Source organism: Symsagittifera roscoffensis, chromosome 4, assembly GCF_963678635.1.
Source record: "Symsagittifera roscoffensis chromosome 4, txSymRosc1.1, whole genome shotgun sequence".
Taxonomy (NCBI): Eukaryota; Metazoa; Xenacoelomorpha; order Acoela; family Convolutidae; genus Symsagittifera; species Symsagittifera roscoffensis.
Genome location: NC_087065.1, coordinates 66,977,960 through 66,994,618, shown reverse-complemented (window position 1 = coordinate 66,994,618; position 16,659 = coordinate 66,977,960).

Genomic DNA, 16,659 nt, shown 5'->3' with positions numbered 1-16,659 from the left:
ATACTAAACCAAACTAACCAACGCAGCTTACTAAACACCACAAATCATAAAATAACAGCATGACTAAGAAAAAAAAACCAACGGTACCCAAACCGGATTAACCCTGTTTAAAACTGGATAATTTATTCTTTTGAAGACTATTATAAAATCTAAGAAAGAAATAATAAAACACAAAAAAGTCAAAAGACAAACCCATAAAAAAAACAATTGATTTTTGAAAAAAGGAACAGCCAAAGAAACATAAGAAAGACCAACATAAACCCAACATAAAATGTTATCACATAACAGGACCTCTCAAAGAAACCGCACGAAACCATACTCCCACTCCTGGCCTAACCCACCAGAGAGGACGTCCTGAGCATGCTCAATAGCCAGCCTAACCCACCGCGCTACATCCACGCTTTGTGACCACACTTCTATTTTTAGTAAGAGGTACTCAAGGGTGAGTAACTCTTCAAAATAACAGAACTAAAACAAAATGCTTTTGTGAAAACAACTAACTAAATTCATAATTAAAAAACCAAACTAATAAAAATTTTATAAAATGTAAATCATACCTTGCAGTATATAGATCAACACACAACAACAAAGACGAACATCCAAAGACAAAATGATCCCATTGCACTCGAACAAGAATGGCCAACCACAACCGATATGCCGTCCACAATCACAACTCAAAGGATTTAGAGTACGACTTGACTTCGCAGAAAAGGACTTCATTGAACTAGACCAATGACCACCTCGATGTTCAAGTATACGTACAAATCCGGGTTACAAGGCATCCCTTCCACACACAATCTCCACGCCATTCCCAGACGAGGTTGAACACAAAACACGTTCTCTACATAATACAGAAAAACCCGTCAAACCAGATTGATTTCTTTGGGGAACACAGTCGTTGTCACAAAACGACACAACGATTGATGTCCCTAACTCCAGCGTCCTGGAACTTCTCTAACAAGAGGAACCGGACAAGAATACGATGTTCGCCGAATACCAACGTTCATCATCCATCATTTGAATTGCAGAAAGATAATTCTAAAAAACTCTGTAAAACCCGGATGGGTGGAACCTGATCTAAACTATATTTTATGATTGGATAAATTAGATATTTTACCACTGTAAAGTATTTAATATTAACCAATCATGATTCCTCTAACTAACAACCCACTTATTTGTAAGTGCTGGAATTACTTGTAATTTCAGCACCAGAGAGATTTGAATTTAACTTAGAAATTAGTTGACTCTCCAAGAAGACTTCAGCAGCCGCAATAAACCAGTATACCCTAGATCTATTGAGCCTAGCAGAGACTAGTTAAACACCTTGAGAGTAGAAAGTATAAGAGTAAGATTAGGATCGGTATTAGACTAAGAAGTTGCACGAATCTATCCGGCCGAAAATAAGATAGCGTGACGAGCAGACGGTGTACCCTATCCGAAATTACTTTATGAGTTAACCACATCGGTTCTAACTCATTTGTTGCATTGCCCTATCAGTGCATAGTTTTGACCGCAATAACGGAACGCAATATTTTTTGAAGCAATACATGAGTTTATAATTTTAAATGAGTCAAAGTACTTATCAATAGCACTGCATGGCCAAAACCTGCCCAAGCTGGGGAAAGTTTAACATTTTTCCAGCACATGTGCTGAAACATTTTTTGTTCTACTCTTGATTTTTAAAGCGAATTCCTGCAGTTGCCGGCTTTTAAATGCTTGCTTTATAAAATTTAACTGCAATAAAATAATTCATTTGAAGCTTTTGAAGAAAATAAATCTTTTTTCGAGTTTCAAGAATTAAAAATTGGTAGCTATTGTCAAAATATCTTTTTGAGCTATTTTTTATTCTTTGTCAGTTGTACTTTTAATTTGCTCAAAAATTACCTTCAAAAAACAATCAGATATTTAACCAGAAAGTTACCCGGACCATTTTTTTATACTCTTTATTATGTGCAACACTCTTTATTATGTATTTCAATCAAATTAACTTTAATTTCAACAAATTTCGGATTTAAAATTTCAGCGCGTATACTTCATAGTTTTTAAAGCCAATACTAGTAACTGCTGACTTTTTATTTCAACCCGTACTTTTTTCTCAATTTTTTTCGAAATTTTCTTTCATACCAACAATTTAAGCAATGTTTTCACAGATCCAAAAAACCAAGATAAAAAATTGTCTTATCAGAAGCAAGCATTTTTTCAATACTGCCCTTTGAAGGTTTAGAAAATTGAACTCCGGCTTCACTTAACTTTATATTTTCTGAGTTTGTCTAACGGTGCAGAAATTTCCACTAAAAGTTTAATTATTGAACAAGTGCTAGTTCATTTCAAAAACGTGTGAAAGCAAATTGTTTATCAAAGCATATCAAATTGGAGCTTTCGAATAAATGATTTTCAGGTCAGAGGGTAAAATCAACCTCAGAACACGACCAATCAAAACGCATGAAAAAAATAATTTTTATTAATCAGCTGTTTTTACAGCCCTCTGAGTTGAATAATTTATGCGCTGCCTCTGGATGCCTTTATAATTTTCGTTTTTCACAAAAAACCTTAATATTGCAAGGGAGATGGATTAAAACAACAAACAGAACAAAAATAAGAAATTTTTAAATGTACGGCAAACACTTTAATAAACTGTGAAAAAAATTATCCAATACGTAAGTCAAACACCTTGTTAAATTTGGAGTTAATGATTTGAACCAAGATAAGATCCTCTAAGCCAGCCTTTTTTGGACTAAATTGCTCAATTCTCATTGGCTGAAATTTCCATTTCAGTACCATATTTATGTCCTTTTCCCTAAACTGATTTGGGAAGCGGGAGGGATTATGGAAGATTTTAACTTGGGCCAATGGTTCACTACAAAAAACTCGTTCAATCTTAAAAAAAATCTAAGACTGGTCAAAATTGACCAAACAAAAGACCTGCTTTTTTGGTTGCTCTCCTTTCAGAGAGAAGAGTTTTTATATAATTTTTAAACGGATCCCCCCCCCCCCCCCACCCCCCTAACCTGCTCTCAACCCCCACCCTAGGGTATCTAGTAACGAATTACCCCCGCACATAGAGAATAATTCATTGGTTAAGCAATGTAAGTTTTCTACCTACTAACGAATCCCCCTGTTTTTTACGCAAAGTGGAGAATAAATAAATAGACACCCATAAAATAATTCGGATTTTCATCAAAACTATTTTTTGCCTTAAAAATTTTGCAAATTAAATGTACGGGTTCATTGCTATTTATATAAATGTATTTTAGGTCAGAGCTATTTATATAAATGTATTTTTTAACGTACAAAAAACATAGAGCAATTTTTCTCACAAACAACCGCCATCATTCCATGTCCAATATTCAAACATAGGAAAAATTATGCATAGCAACAACCTTATAAAAGGGGAGCCTTTTTCTACTATATGAATTTTAATCAAAATGCATAGACAAAAAATTGAGACAACTTTCAATCGGGGAGTCGAATTTTTGTTCGACGTTTGGTTCAACTCGGATAGTTTCCTTATTTGTAACTGTTTCGACTTTCAAAGAAAACGGAATATTTCTGCTTAATTTATTTTTTTACTCAGTCAATTTTCGGCGATAGAAATAAAATTTTTCAACAAACCTTTTTAATGCTCCATGCAGGATCGGTGATCCTGTAACTTTTTCCCCCAAACTCAGTTATTATGTGAAAACTAATGAGTGGTACGTAGCTCGGTATTGACAAATCAATACGATAAACAGAAAAGTAAACAAACAGTCGAGTCCAAAATAAATTTGAATCTTCAAAGATATAGTCCCTCCTATGGCGGAAAACCCAAGTGAAGTAAGATCGGCGGAATCCTCCAAATGTAAATTACCGGGGTTAGCTTTATGAAACTCATAGGACGGATACTAGAGATGATACCTGGCATGCAAAAATCTAGACCCCTAGGACCCCTCTGTCCCAAGTGATAACGGTTCAAGGAATTGCAAATAGCTCTATTAGAACTCGGTAAGTAGCTATTGGAATGGAACCAAATTATAATATGTGAAAGACCTAGTCGAGGGAAGCTTAAGTTTAGAAGCCCAGACCCCCTGGACCCCTACTTCCGGTGTTATACTGTATGCAAATATTCCCCACCCCGACTTCTGGAAGCCGTTTCTCGGCTCCCATTGAACGCAAGGAGCTAAAACTCTGAGATAACATTGGTAGTAACGAGGTACATCATCTGTTGTAAATTGAGCCAAATTCAGTATTTGGACTGAAAGTTATTAGCACTTAGGTTTAACACCCCCTTAAACCGGAAATAGGCAATTTACGGAAAACATTGAGCGGGAGCATATCAATTTTATGGCGGCAATAGACACTAGATACCAACCACAAAACAAGGCCCCCAGTGATTACAACCCTCCGACGGCTCCTTCCGGTGTTAATAGTTTTTTCCATGGGAAAATAATAATAGACATTAGAAAATGGATCAATTGGAAGTATTAACGGGATATGGATGAAACTTGGTAGGTAGGACCACTATGGGATTCTAAACATGAATATGTAAGATTAGCCCCGCGAGACCCCTGAGTGACTTTTATTTGACGGCTGTCGACAAAATTTCAGTTTTTTTTTTCAAAAAAACCGCTCACCCCTAGAAAAATTTCTGCACAAGCCACTGTGTACGTAAATTCGCTTGAAATACTTTGATGAAAAGCTATTAGTCGACAACTCACTGACTATAAATTCAGGTTAGATAATAAAAAACAGTTTAGTTTTCACTATGATTACTCGTCCTGGCAAATTGGCTCCTCATAGAGACAATTGAAAACCGGAATATTTTGATTAAGTAAGGGCAACAAATTGGTTTTAGTTTTGGATTCTGTTAGTGTGGATTTAGGCTATTGCTCCTTTAAGTTAGTTTTTTCTCTCTCTCATCCTTAAAGACACCGCAAAGTGGTCCCTTGGGTAGTGAATTTAGCGGAACGGCCGATATTCAGTACTAGCTACAATCCCGGAAAGGTTTAAGTTGGTGGCAACTACTCTGTATCGTTTTGTGTTGCTTGCTCCCTTCTTGTGTACTGCTCTTTAGGCTGTCTCGTTTCCTCATAACAATCGATAGAATTCCCAAAAGTAAATAAATTCAGACACTATAAATTTAAGTGTTGGAAGCTCGGAGTGGCCAGATTAAAATCTTTTATACTAAACAATAGGAAAGGGCCCGCGATTTATCAGGCAGTTTACTTTCCAATCAACTCCGCAAAAAGTGAATCCTGTCCAATCTCGAGAATTCTCTCTAGGGAACTTATCTAATCAACACGCAGTAATTCCACTCGTTTACTCAGTTGGGCCTGCTAAAGTTAATAGTGTCTCTACAGATCAGTATTCCTTTGAGGTACTTTATTTGATTTCATTATCTTCAAAAATCATTGCTCCCACTCTGATAAGAACTAACAATCTTCTGTCTTTGCTGTAATTTTTCGTTTACTCCGAGAACATTTTTTTCGGCTCACTAGCAATAATTGTCTCCTATTTGACTCCTAAAGGCTCTCCGTTACCCTCCAATTCCTTATCTTTTTTACTCTGAAATTTAGTTGAGTCACACTATTCCCTATTAGTCCTGACATCAGCTTAAATCACTTGTCAGCACATGTTTTATGACTACATCCCTTCCGCTGTCCTCACTTCCACAGGGGAAGTTCGGATTTTTTCTATCAAGGTTTTCATGCTAATATATACCCGGTATGCAGTAGGTGTCATAATTTGACTGAGGAAAAAAATGTCATACAACCCTGATCAACTAATTCTGACCTCCGTGAACTTGAGTCCTCGATATCAACTCAAGCTCCAAACCATATTATGTTTACTCAGTGACACTCCCAAGGTCTTTATTTAATCGTCCCGTTAACATTCCGAGCTACTGGGGGTATGGCGAGACCCTTTCACGGGTAGTGAATCCATTTCAAGCATACTAAAACTTCCATCTATACTCTATACTAATCACGATCTTCTAGCTATCAGGGGAACGTAGTTCGTCTATTATGGTCAAATTAAGCCAAAAAGTCACCTCTGGCAAGCCAAGTAAATTCCCGTCCGTTCATACTATTTAGGAGACTTATATCTCATAATGCGGTCCTTTGACTGGCAATTTCCTCCGTGACTAAATTTCTTCAATGTAGTTGAATTGCTATTAATAGACTATTCGCCAAGCTAGTCTGAACGCAATTTTTACCAAGTCCACCTTGAACGAACTCTACTGATTAGGTTCCCATGATAGAAGTTTCTTCCCAATTACTATTAAGGTGACCGGTTCACATTTCGAAAGGTTTGAGGCGGGCAAATTTGACGTTTTCCGGTGTAAATCTCGGGTTTTTTATTCAATTGTTTTTATCCCTTTAAGATTCAGCACCCTGCGTTCTTTGGAGGCAGAGAAACAACTTCCGGAAGTTAGGGGTAAGTGCGTTTACTTAGGGCATAAAAGCGGAAGTGGTGTTCTTGGGGGAGTGGGGTTCTGAACTTAAGCTTTTCTCAACAAGGCCTACAACATACTAAAATTTGAGCCCATTACTGCCGCTATATATAGTTCTGATAAGGCCATTTACGATTCCGGTAACCGTTATCACTTGCCCCCAATGGATCTGAGGAGTCCCGTTTTTCGTATGCCCCGGTCGAATCATCTTTAGTATCGCTCCTCTGGGTTTCACAAAACTAGCTTCTTCACTTCCGATTTGGCGGAGTTTCGCCGATTTTGTTATTTTTTTTTATTTTCTGACATAGGAGTGACAAATTCTTCAAAAGTTCAACTATTCTGAGCTCGACCCTTTGTTTGCTGTACTACTTAACTTACTGACTGATCAATCTTACGCCGAGGTTACTATGGTGTGTAAAACACTTGAATCACCAATTCAACAGTTAGCATAACTACTAAGCAAAGCTGATTTGTATGTTTCAATCAATCAGACTCAAGCTCTGGCGTAATTTTCTGTTTACAAGCCACCATTCTGTTAAGCGGGTTCTACCTCGCATATTCTGTTGAACAAGTAAGGAAACAGAATCAATTTGAACAAGTAAGGGCAACAAATTGGTTTTATATTTTGTATTCTGTTAGTGTGGATTTAGGGTATTGCTCCTCTAAGTTCGTTTTCTCTCTCTCTCTCTCCCTTAAAAAAACCGCAAAGTGGTCCATTGGGTAGTGAATTTAGCGGAACGACTGAGATTCAGTACTAGCTACAATCCCGGAAAGGTTTAAGTTGGTGGCAACTACTCTGAATCGTTTTGTGTTGCTTGCTCCCTTCTTGTGTACTGCTCTTTAGGCTGTCTCGTCTCCTCATAACAATCGACAAAATTTCCAAAAGTAATTAAATTCAGACACTATAAGTTCAAATGTTGGAAGCTCGGAGTGGCCAGATTAAAATCTTTTATACTAAACAATAGGAAAGGGCCCGCGATTTATCAGGCAGTTTACTTTCCAATCAACTCCACAAAAAGTGAATCCTGTCCAATCTCGAGAATTCTCTCTAGGGAACTTATTTAGTCAACACGCAGTAATTCCACTCATTTACTCAGTTCGGCCTGCTAAAATTAATAGTGTCACTACAGATCACTATTCCTTTGAGGTACTTTATTTGCTTTCATTATCTTCAAAAATCACTGCTCCCACTCTGATAAGAACCAACAATCTTCTGTCTTTGCTGTAATTTTTCGTTTACTCCGAGAACCATTTTTTCGGCTCATTAGCAATAATTGTCTCCTAATTGACTCCTAAAGGCTTTCCGTTACCCTCCAATTCCTTATCTTTTCTGCACTGAATTTTAGTTGAGTCACACTATTCCCTATTAGTCCTGACATCAGCTTAAATCACGCGTCAGCACATGTTTTATGACTACATCCATTCCCCTGTCAACACTTCCAGAGGGCAAGTTCGGATTTTTTCTATCAATGTTTTCATGCTAATAGATACCCGGTATGCAGTAGGTGTCATAATTTGACTGGGGAAAAAGTATCATACAACCCTGATCAACTAATTCTGACCTCCGTGAACTTGAGTCCTCGATATCAACTCAAGCTCCAAACCATACTATGTTTACTCAGTGACACTCCCAAGGTCTTTATTTAAATGTCCCGTTAACATTCCGACCTACTGGGGTATGGCGAGACCCTTTCACGGGTAGTGAATCCACTTCAAGCATACTAAAATTTCCATCTATACTCCATACTAATCACGACCTTCTAGCTATCAGGGGAACGTAGTTCGTCTATTAGGGGTCAAATTGAGCCAAAAAGTTACTTCTGGCAAGCCAAGTAAATTCCCCGTCCGTTCATACTTTTTAGGAGACTTATATCTCATGCTGAGGTCCTTTAACTGCCAATTTCCTCCGTGAAAACTTTTCAGTAATGTAGTTGAATTGCTATTAATAGACTATTCGCCAAGCTAATCTGAACCCACTTTTTACCAAGTCCACTTTCAACGAACTCTATTGATTCGGTTTCCATTATAGAAGTTTCTTCCCCACTACTAGTAAGGACCGGTTCACATTTCCAAAGGGTTGATGCGGGCGAATTTGACGTTTTCCGGTGTAAATCTCGGGTTTTTCTATGCAATTTTTTCTATCCCTTTAAGATTCAGCACCCTGCGTTCGTATAAAAGCGGAAGTGGGGTTCTTGGGTGAGTGGGGTTCTGAACTTAAGCTTTTCTCAACAAGGCCTACAACATACTAAAATTTGAGCCCAATACTGCCGCTATATATAGTTCTGATAAGGCCATTTACATTTCCGGTAACCGTTATCACTTGCCCCCCATGGGTCTGAGGAGTCCCGTTTTTCTTATGCCCGGGTCGAATCACCTCAAGTATCGCTCCTCTGGGTTTCACAAAACTAGCTTCTTCACTTCCGACTTGGCGGGTTTTTGCCGATTTTTTTTTTCTGACATAGGAGTGACAAATTCTTCCAAACTTCAACTATTATGAGCTCGACCCATTGTTTGCTGTACTACTTAACTTACTGACTGATCAATCTTACGCCCAGGTTACTATGGTGTGTAAAACACTTGAATCGCCAATTCTACAGCTACCATAGCTACTAAGCAAAGCTGATTTGTATGTTTCAATCAATCAGACTCAAACTCTGGCGTAATTTTCTGTTTACAAGCCGCCATTCTGTTAAGCGGGTTATACTTCGCATATTATGTTGAACAAGTAAGGAAACAGAATCAATTTGAACAAGTAAGGGCAACAAATTGGTTTTAATTTTTGTATTCTGTTAGTGTGGATTTAGGGTATTGCTCCTCTAAGTTCGTTTTCTCTCTCTCTCTCTCTCCCTTAAAGACACCGCAAAGTGGTCCCTTGGGTAGTGAATTTAGCGGAACGACCGAGATTCAGTACTAGCTACAATCCCGGAAAAGTTTAAGTTGGTGACAACTACTCTGTATCGTTTTATGTTGCTTGCTCCCTTCTTGTGTACTGCTCTTCAGGCTGTCTCGTCTCCTCATAACAATCGACAGGGTTCCCAAAAGTAATTAAATTCAGACACAATAAGTTCAAATGTTGGAAGCTCGGAGTGGCCAGATTAAAATCTTTTATTCTAATCAAAAGGAAAGGGCCCGCGATTTATCAGCACAATTGCCTAGTTACAGTTTTTTTTCCAACCATTCCACAAAAAGTGAATCCTGTCCAATCTCGAGAATTCTCTCTTGAGATCTTATCTTATTAACACGCAGTAATTCCACTCATTTACTCAGTTCGGCCTGCTAAAGTTAATAGTGTCTCTACAGATCACTATTCCTTTGAGGTACTGTGTTTGATTTCATTATCTTCAAAAATCATTGCTCCCACTCTGATAAGAACCAACAATCATCTGTCTTTGCTGTAATTTTTCGTTTACTCCGAGAACCATTTTTTCGGCTCACTAGCAATAATTGTCTCCAAATTGACTCCTAAAAGCTCTCCGTTACCCTCCAATTCCTTATCTTTTTTACACTGAATTTTAGTTGAATCACACTATTCCCTATTAGTCCTGACATCAGCTTAAATCACTCGTCAGCACATGTTTTATGACTATATCCATTCCCCTGTCAACATTTCCACAGGGCAAATTCGAATTTTTTCTATCAATGCTTTCATGCTACTAGATACCCGGTATGCAGTAGGTGTCATAATTTGTATGGGGAAAAATATCATACAACCCTGATCAACTAATTCTGACCTCCGTGAACTTGAGTCCTCGATATCAACTCAAGCTCCAAACCATACTATATTTACTCAGTGACACTCCCAAGGTCTTTATTTAAATGTCCCGTTAATCTTCCGACCTACTGGGGTATGGCGAGAGCCTTTCACGGGTAGTGAATCCATTTCAAGCATACTAAAACTTCCATCTATACTCTATACTAATCACGACCCTCTAGCTATCAGGGGAACGTAGTTCGTCTATTAAGGGTCAAATCCAGCCAAAAAGTCACTTCTGCCAAGCCAAGTAATATCCCCGTCCGTTCATACTATTTAGGAGACTTATATCTCATGCTGCGATCCTTTAACTGCCAATTTTCTCCGTGACTAATTTTCTTTAATGTAGTTGAATTGCTATTAATAGACTATTCGCCAAGCTAATCTGAACCCAATTTTTACCAAGTCCACATTGAACGAACTCTACTGATTCAGTTCCCATTATAGAAGTTTCTTCCCAATTACAAGTAAGGTGACCGGTTCACATTTCCAAAGGGTTGAGGCGGGCAAATTTGACGTTTTGCGGTGTAAATCTCGGGTTTTTCTATGCAATTTTTTCCATCCCTTTAAGATTCAGCACCCTGCGTTCGTTGGAGGCAGAGAAACAATTTCCGGAAGTTAGGGGTAAGTGCGTTTACTTAGGGCATAAAAGCGGAAGTGGGGTTCTTGAGGGAGTGGGGTTCTGAACTTAAGCTTTTCTCAACAAGGCCTACAACATACTAAAATTTGAGCCCAATACTGCCGCTATATATAGTTCTGATAAGGCCATTTACGTTTCCGGTAACCGTTATCACTTGCCCCCCATGGGTTTGAGGAGTCCCGTTTTTCGTATGCCCGGGTCAAATCATCTCTAGTATCGCTCCTCTGGGTTTCACAAAACTAGCTTCTTCACTTCCGATTTGGCGGGGTTTCGCCGATTTTGATTTTTTTTTATTTTCTGACATAGGAGTGACAAATTCTTCCAAACTTCAACTATTCTGAGCTCGACCCTTTGTTTGCTGTACTACTTAACTTACTGACTGATCAATCTTACGCCCAGGGCACTTGAATCGCCAATTCTATAGTTAGCATAACTACTAAGCAAAGCTGACTTGTATGTTTCAATCAATCAGACTCAAGCTCTGGCGTAATTTTCTGTTTACAAGCCGCCATTCTGTCAAGCGGGTTATACCTCGCATATTCTGTTTGCAGGCCAGATCGTATATTCTACCATGAATTAGGATCATACACACAAATGAACATGATTTCGGGTGAATATGATTTCGGCTCATTGATCTGTAAGGTGAAATAAATGTCTGATAAGAAACCAATACCTAGCACTAACAAACGCACCATTTAGACTGAAAAACGAGCGCATCTACTGTACAATAAAAGAACATGCTGCGGTACGCGTCTGAAAATAAAAACGTTTTTTAACTGAAACTGCTTTTTTTCTTGTTCAAACATCAACAATTATCCGACGCAGTTTTTTCATCTGAGTCTACCTGATTTCAAATCTACCTGAAGTTAAAATGTATCTCTTAATTTAGTTACAATTTGTTACGTTAACATCCTCGAGTATTTACAGCAAACAGCTAATTTTCAATGATTCTTTGACCCTCTGGGACATGTTTTGAGACACTCTCACGGGTGCATACTGCGATACAATTCAATTCCAGAACCCTTTGCCATGTGGGCCCAACAATAACTTCTATTCAATTGCGGGAACAGGAATGGGCCTCATCATAAAGACCATTATGGCCGAGTATGGCCATACAAGTCATGTCCAGGCCGAATCAGATGTGATCCATACTTTAGAGACGGTTATTAACAACTGGCCCAAGGAATCATTTGCGGGGTTTTTAGCTCATTTCACCAACCGCAGATGGCAAGTTTTTTCAGAGTTCTCAACAATCGACTCTTTTCGCTGGTAACTACTTCGGAGGCGAAGCTCTAAGCCTCGCGAAGTATCTTCAAGATAATATCGACTGGTCTGTGCCAATTAAGTCAGCAGACGATCCTACTATTTACATGATCATTGACGGAAAAACCGGCGAAATGTCAGTAAATTCAATGCCTTATAACGAATACTATTTGGTAGCCTACATGGCAAACTTGACCTCAAGAACCACAAATTCCAAGTCCAAACATTATTTCGAAACTTACATGGAAGCGAAGGGAGGACAGCTGTTTGGCGATGGGAACTATCCAGTTCATAAATTCTATCAACATTACGATCTGCTAACTGATCATCCAGAACACTTTTTGTCGAGTTTCATCCCACAATTATGCTACTTCATGTCCAAAAGCTTCCAGTTGAATGATTTCTACTCCAACCAGATTTTTCCAGCCTGGCTCAGAGCTGACAAACTATTCTACTCTTTGAACATTCCTCAAAATGCAACTGTGTGGGGCGTGCCGGTTGCGGGAAAAGTGTTCGGAACCGGGGCGGGTCCAGGCATATCTGGATACTCAGTTGATAGAATAGACCAAAGTCCCGATCTGATATTTTCGGCCGCTATTATGGCCGGGTTTCTGCCGGCGGCCAATGAAACCGAATTCGAAGAAATTAAAGAGCAGTTAGAATGGATGTACGAGAACGACGCGTGTGCCTACCCTCTAAACTTTGAAGGAAATCCGATGAAAATTTTATGGTGCTGTTCTGTGAATGAAAGCGAATGGCGCTGTCCGTCCGTCGACAGCATTGACTATTCTAGTTTCACATTAGGCTATGCTCTGAACTTCCTGTCCAAAGATTTTTTTATAAAGTACACTGCATAAAACACTACTAAAATTATTTTCTTAGTGTTGTTAAATCATTCTACAGTTTTGTCGTGGTAATGCTTAAGATGTTCCTATTTCTAAAAGTTTCAGCAACATGAAATTTATACAATTTTCCTAGAAAGTAACTATAGTTTAATAAATTTTGAAAATGACTTTAATGATATTTGGGTATGCTACGCTAGATGAAGGAGTGGAATGGAACCCGAGTTGGGAAATAGAGCTGGAAGAAAATTGAAAATACTATAAACTAAACCTTCAAGTAACCCAGCAAATTTCTTGTGAACTGAGTACAGTGAACTCTTTTCAAATAAATTATCCTACTGATGTTGTATAATTTATTTTTTTTTACCGAGGGGGGTGTGTCATACCGCTACTGCAGTAGCAGTAATTGTTTATGTATGTACCACCAACCTACGGTGCTTGGTTATTACTTTTATGGTATACTCAAGGTCACAGTGTGTGATGGCAGTCAGACTAAGTGAGAGATCAGAGTTGTTCAGCGCTGATCTAGTTCTCAGTAACCAATAACAAAACAAAGAAAAAGAAAACTAAAACTCAATATACAGAATACAGTATTGAATTACAACTTGTTTTCAATTGATATCGCAACGCATATCACAATGACATTAACAAGTTACAGCCACAAAGATCGTTTTGATTTTTTTGAGAAATTTAGAGTGCCTTCAAGTGGAAACTCTATAAGTTTAATGGTTTAATATCAAAGACGCTTAAGTAGTTTTCAAAACTTTGTTACTAAAGTAAACCAAACCTTTAGCTAGGTAAACTAATAAGGTTAAAAGGAAAACGAATAGAACAAAACTGCAGGTCCTGAATGCCTTTTAAAATCTATGGAGCAGTATTCGCTTTAAAAATTAGTTGAAACTTCCAAAAAAACTAGATTGATTTTTTTTTGAAAAGTATCACTCCACACAATATGTTAAGTGCAGAATGATATTTTTGGCATCTATTTGCATATTAATTAGAAGAACAAAAATGAATCAATTCAATTTGGAACAACTTTGAGACGGATTAGGATTAGATCTCTGCTTATGCTAAGAATACTATAACACGAAATCTATCGGACGGCCAAAATTGGCACAAAACATAGCACAAAAAATAACTCGATAGGCCAAATCTCCAAATTTTCAACCCCCATAATTTTTGAAAAATGATCACATTTGAAATAATTTTATAAACTTGAGCTCGATGAACAATATCTTTCGGCTGATGCAAAAAAACTTGTGTCGAAAATTCAAAATTTGTCTGGTGAAAAAAAAACACCCCGAGTACAAAAATACCCGCATCCAGTTTCAAGCGTTAATAATCGATTATATTACGATTTATAATATCTCTTTTTAAAATCAAATTATAATTAATTATAATCCATCATAATCGATTATTTATTTGTCTGTTTTTCGATACAATTCTAATCAATTATAATTGATTATAATACAACATTTTAATTCAAATTTCTAATTCTTCAGTTTTGCACAAAAATCCAAGGACCTCTATGAAACTTTTGTCTCGTGGTAAAACTTTGTGTTCAGATGAACCAAAGTGTTCAAGAGATCTCTCTTTTAGAGAAATTCTTATTGACACGAAAATAATGACTCATAAGATATAATTCGAATATAGTTTTGAACTGACAAATTTTGACAAAATAAGAGATTATAATCGATTATAATTGATTATAATCGATTATAACCGATTATAATTGAGTTTAAGGGTTTTTTGTAAGAGCTATAATCAATTATAATCGATTATAAAAGATAAGAATCTTTTGGAAAATATCACGATTATAATCAATTATAAATCCTTTAAACACCTAATTTTGGTAATTATAATCAATTATAATTGTCAAAAAATCATCATAATAATCCGTAATAATCGATTACTTACGCTCAAACTTGGATGCGGGTACTGTGCAGCATAAATTCCGTGCAAGCAATGTGCAAAACCAGTCTCTGTGCAATTAACACAGAGAATTTACGCGACACATGATTACTACGAAAAATCCTAAACACGCAAAAATTTTCCTTCTCAAAGAAAAAATTCGTTATCGTTTTTTTTGGGAAGTTTGGGGGAGTGGGGGGGGGGGGGGGTTGGGGTGGTGATTAGATGAAGAGTGAGTTTAAGAAGCGTTAACACAAATTTCGAGAGCTGGTCTTTTATGTTTCTCTTTCCAAAATAAGTATAAATTAAATGACACTTTTTCGATTGCGCTATGTTTTTTGGAATAGTATGTTTTTGTTCTTTCACACATGTTTTTCACGACGAGGAATGAATGAAAATAGAAATTCTAGAACGCATGAATGAAAAAAGAAATCATTTGCATAGTTTCGCGCCTTTTTCCGGGCTCGTTCACAGTTTTCCGGGCTCTTTCACAATTTTCCGGGCTCTTTCACAATTTTCCGGCATCTTTACCCCAGAACGACCAAAACATGTTCTTCAACAGTTAGAACATAATTGAAAATGGCCTCGGGCAAAAGAGCCGCACTCGGGCACTTCGTGCCGTCATGCCGGGCTCTTTTCCCTGGGGCATCTTTCAACTATGTTCTAACTACTACGAAGATGAAGTAGATGGTAATTAAAACTTTCAGAAATATAGTTAATTGAGGCAGACTTTTTGACTGACTTTTCAACTGACTTTTTAACTGAGCTTCTTTGATTGAGCTTCTTTGTACTTACCGGCGGCCACGAATGTTTTTATCGCAAAGATCAGAGAGAAACTTCTCTATAATATTGTCTGAAAAGTGAAAACAGTTTTTTTTCGTAATGAGAGTGCTTGAAAAAGAAAAATTTTTGCAACATTGTTTCAGTATTTAATGAAAAAATAAAACAAAGACTAAACATAACTTTTTTGAAATTGAAGAGTAGATTGAGGACTCTCTCGAAGAAGAGCGCAAATTTTTAAAAGTAAAATGCTAGTTCACATTGTCTGATTGGCCGGAAAGCTTACATGCGGACAAAATAAGCCACAACGAACAAAATTAGACGCTCGTACCACAAAATTGATGCTAGCTCGAGGTGGTACAAAAAATAAAAGAGGCAAATCATAATTTGGCAGAATTGTATCATTAATTTCAAGCTTGTAAAATCGAATTTGGAGACCCGTTAAACTATCATCGAAAAATTTTTGTGTAAGCTTATTAGCTAAAAAGATGCAGTTATCCAGGATGCGTTTGTGGATGATATTTTTTTGGCAATGAAATCTTTGAAATTATGTACTAGTTTTTGCTAGTTGATTTTCAGCTGTCATGAAACAGTATATATTTAGCAATGAGCTTAGGATTGCGTACTAGGGAAATCATTCGATAATCTTTGCTTTTGAAATTTAAGATCAATCAATCTCAGAAAAATAAGAGAAAAATTAGTTTTCAAATTAATTTTCTAATACCTTTATTTTCATTCCAGAAACTTATAGCCATACTATAAAATTGTACGTTTACAATTCAGTTCGGCTTGGGAGAGAGCCAAAAAAGCATCAGCCTGTTGGTTAGCATATTCGTGACCAAAATCTATTTGCCCACTTTTTTAAAATTGAATTATATATACAGTTCTCAAAATAGACCGCAAAAACTATTCAACACTCAAGAAAAAACGAGAAAAAAAACCACCTCATTCGTTAGTTGTCATTTAGCTATCAAAGTAAGATCCACAAAAAAATTATAACAAAGGGTAACACACTTAATATTGTTCATTGTCACAAATATAGGTG